The following is a 4,527-nucleotide window of genomic DNA, read 5'->3' as shown; positions in this document are numbered from 1 at the left end:
CCTACACACACAAACACACACAACTGGCACCATCTAGGTTACAACGAAGAGTGTTCCTCCAGTTGAATCTGGTCAACCAAACAGCTCGCTTATGAAATTGATGTGTAAATGGCTGAGCAGAGAAAAATTCTGTAACCGTTCTGCAGCGAAGTTGGTTAGTTGATGCCATTATCTGAGTAGAACTTAATATCGATCTTGGAAGGATAAAACCCAGTCTCAATTTGGTGTAATTTGATCTGACAATGTAGAAAGGTAAACTGTCGGCAGAGAAAAATGCAAAACATTAGTTTGCCCCTAACGATCTAATGATTCTGCCAACTCGCTGCCTCATCAAATATATAGTTTCTAACTTAGGAATATGAGGCCAGCAAGTTTAAAGGGAGAGGGTTTAAGGGGGGGAAAAAATCCCGGGATAGGTCAAATTTGCAGTATCTTTGATAATACCTCTTGTTCTAACCTTAGTCTAAATAACCATAGGATTTAACTATATTATCCAATGGAAGTTCACAGTTAATTTGTCATAAGCGACGCAGTAGATGGCGTTAACTTTATTTGCAGTGGTTTAGCCTGTATTGGCACGCGCGCGCACACACACACACACAGCTTCCACTACAGTTTTTGTTTTTATTTACGGCACGTCCTGTTTGTTTCGTTGCTGTTTATTTTTTTTTCTCTATTGATCCGACCATGCTTTATCTTTATGTATATATATGTGAGTCTCTATCATAAATTATTATTCTGTAGCCAAACATTTTCTTTGACATTTGTTATCTTTGGTGAATTTCCTTAGTTTTGAATGTGTGGGAAACTAAACTTTTGACAGTGGGAAGCATTTTCCCCTGAGGTCGAGTTGTGAGCTGAGAGATTTGGGTTCAGTTTTGAGTCGAAATCTCTCACACTTCTGTGCCAAAAGAAATTGGACTGAGGCTCAATATTTATTTTTAACAATTCAAAGAAATTTAATTACGGAAGTTTTTAATTGAAAATATCAATTCTCTTTTTAACTTTAGTAAATTTTCCTAAATGGTTTCTTTGGAAAATGAAGCAGAAACTAACAAAAACAACCGAAAACGAATCTTTTTATCGGCAATCAATCGTTGATTTCCGTAAAAAACATTTTCTCTCTCTCACTTTCACAAAAGTAAATGAATAAAACATATTTACGGAAATTAACGAATAACTAGTGACAGATGTGAGGCCAAAAACGAATGATTGCCACACTTTTAATATTATTTATTGAATTAGATTTCAGTGAAAGGGAAATTCGATTCAAAATTAAGAAAGCCACCACAAGTGAATAGGCTGCTGCAGTTGAGTTTATTCGGTGGCAAGTATCCTTTGACTTCTATTGGCCTTTACTAGTCTGTGCTGCTGCTGCTGCTATTAATGTTATTGTTGTTGTTGGTGGTGGTAGAAGAGGCAATCTTACCACGTTAATATATTAGCAACGTTGTCATTCTGTGAGAAAAAAAAATTTAAAAATGACGACGTGCTTGATTTCATTTAATATCATACACTGACTATTGTTAATTTTTAGACTATCCACCAACTTTAATTCTTTCACTTCACTTCATTATATTTTTCTTTGCAAATTCTTTAAATGATTTCACGTTGAATTCTTCTTACTCATTACGCAGGTATGTACCGTTTCGGATAATTTCCAATATTATTATTATTTCTCCTTATCTTTTGTATAAACCTCCACGCAAACACTGTCCTTGTAATGTTCTCCCCAGTCTATGGCTCTGGAGGCTAATGAAAGAAATCATTGTTGTATTTCTAAATATATTAACTTCACAATAACAGCACTAACATTTTCGTAGTCTCGCTAGCCTCACACATATTAATCTTTTTCAAAATCGCTATATTAGTATAAAACATCACATGTTTAGAAACATTCTGTAAAAGGATTCGTCGATTGATGGTAAATTCTGAAATCTGATTCCTTACTGCAATTACATTTCAGTTACTGGTTCCTCCATCTGATGTATTTATGCATCCCTCACACATTCCTCCCATCTTTTCTTGCTTTTTCCGTTATATACACGATTCCAATGTGATTTCGGTGTTTTTGATAATCTTAAAATCCAACTGTCTTGTTTCAATGGCGAAGGAAAATGGAATTTTATAAGGAAATCGCTTATTGATATAAAGTACCACGATGGATATTATGTGATGTATGTATATAATATGATGTGTATAAATGCGTGTCTGGATGTATGGGATGCATGGGTATATACATCATAAAGACTCAAACGCACATAAGCAAGCACACATACTCGTGTCAACATTTCTATGCTTCACACACAGATTCACTTCATATTAACATGACATACTAATTATGTATACACACACACACAAATAAGTGTATGAGTCCAGATGGACTATATGTAATCTGAACCTTTCCCCTCTTGTTTTATTATTTTTTTTTTACGGAATCCCACGTTTTAGGCTATGGAGATTCCGATTCTGAAAAAATTTTTCAAAATTTCGACCCCCCCCGGTTTTTATATAGATTCACAGGGTAAACCTAACCATAACACTAACAATGACTCTAAACATAACCCTAACCCTAAACTTAAACTCTAACACTAGTTTTGTGAGATTTGGCTGTTATTTCTAGCATGTAAATAGCCTGCTTGGTGTTAGGGTGTTGGGGTGAAATTGAAACTTTTCAAAAATTTGTGTGTGTGTGTGTGTGGGCAGACACACACATGATGGCATGTAAGACATATTTTTTTCCAGAAAAAGAAAAAAAATGTAGGAATGTCTGAAAATTTATCCCCGATCTTACGTGCGAATCTGAACCTCCCTAAAGCTAATTCTGTCCCTGACAATCCCCTAATATATGTTGATTTTTAAACCAAACAGTCTATATTATTTAGCCTAATTCCATGATAGTAATATTTATTATTTAATAATATTTATTATATAACTTGGATTCTAAAAAGATTGTAAATGTCACAATGGATCGGCGAAGCGAGCTTCAAAACCTTTTATCATGAAACCTTTTATCATTAATACTGAAATTGAGATGTGTCTTTTTTGTCATGTTATATTATATATATAAATATATCGGTAATATTAAAGATATTGTGGGTGTGTGTGTGTGCGCCCATAAACATCAATATAACATGCTTAATGTATGTATGTTGTTAAAAGCTGCAAAGCCGCGTATTTCGTCTGAATTCCCTTTTAAGATGTGTAAGAGTTAAAAAAAAATACATGGCATACTAGGCGAAACGAAAGCGCATCTGTAGGTATTATATATAATGTCTTACGGTTAAGATGATTCCCATGCTTTCCCTGATGAGAAGGTTACAATTTTAATATCAAAGATCCCTATGGATCACACAGGTTGTAATCCTTTGAAACATATGTAGGAATAAAGTATGCAATTATAACATGCGTTTTCTCCAATCCTTAAATTCTTATATATATCATCATCATCATCATCATCATCGTTTAACGTCCGCTTTCCATGCTAGCATGGGTTGGACGATTTGACTGAGGACTGGTGAAACCGGATGGCAACACCAGGCTCCAATCTAATTTGGCAGAGTTTCTACAGCTGGATGCCCTTCCTAACGCCGTGTCACCTGCACGAAAACGGCCACGCTCGAAATGGTGTCTTTTATGTGCCACCCGCACATAAACAATATATGAGTATATGCATATATATGTACATGTATGTATATACGTTCATCTACATGTACATTTAGATACATAACTGGGTACATGACATGGCAAAAGAACAAGGTGCAAGAAACAAGCAGGCCACATAGAAACATCCCCTTCATCAGCTGCCACCATTAAAACTCCGGCGTTTCGAAGAATTAAGGCAGTACGCATCGTTAAAATGGTTCTTCCCACGAACACAAATTAAATTGTTTCCGTCCACTACGGTGGACGGAAAACAAGACATGCATATACTCCTATATTGTCTGTAAAATCTTTATTACGACCACTGTGGATCTATACAGATGATACAAGAACAAATACAAACAGATGTACAAAATGTACGAGTTTTTACGATGTCTTTACAATTTAAATAACGATGACTTTGAATATTCAGACATACATATGCATACATACCCACACACATCTATATAAATATATACATATATACACACATATACATACATACATACACATACATACCCACACATACACTTACACACATGTATGTCTATTAAAAAGGGAGATTGGGTTTTTCAACCCGGCAGCCTGTAAGGCCCAGCAGTTTGCCTTTTATTTTCTCAATGATTAGTTTGGGTGACTTACACCCACCTTTTTCACTACTTCCTTCCATCTCCGTTCATATACTTTCGCTGACAGGGTTCTCTTTTCCAGCCCTATCTTGCTCTTCAGATGATATCTGAAGTAGAACAGCAATCCAGGGCCGGATATGTAGGACCCTGTCACGATACCTTCCATTCTTGTCCTCCATATACACTCTTTCAATACTGCTACCGTACAGAGAAAACAAGCCTCACCTTCCTTTGATAGTCCAGTTGGCGGTATCAT

General features: G+C 35.7%; 1 protein-coding gene across 1 annotated transcript in view; it reads left to right on the top strand.

The window, feature by feature from the left end:
* Nucleotides 1-1,128: 1,128 nt before the first annotated feature.
* LOC106868621 (uncharacterized) overlaps nt 1,129-4,527 on the top strand; it is a 14,102-nt gene continuing 10,703 nt past the window's right edge. The window contains exon 1 of the mRNA XM_014913967.2: nt 1,129-1,637. The gene's annotated coding sequence lies outside the window, so the exon portion shown is untranslated. The remainder of the gene's footprint in view (nt 1,638-4,527) is intronic.

The sequence above is a fragment of the Octopus bimaculoides genome, chromosome 14 (genome assembly GCF_001194135.2).
Source record: "Octopus bimaculoides isolate UCB-OBI-ISO-001 chromosome 14, ASM119413v2, whole genome shotgun sequence".
In the NCBI taxonomy this organism is placed as follows: domain Eukaryota; kingdom Metazoa; phylum Mollusca; class Cephalopoda; order Octopoda; family Octopodidae; genus Octopus; species Octopus bimaculoides.
Note: the sequence above shows the minus strand (reverse complement) of the source record. Positions and strands in the feature narration are given on the sequence as shown.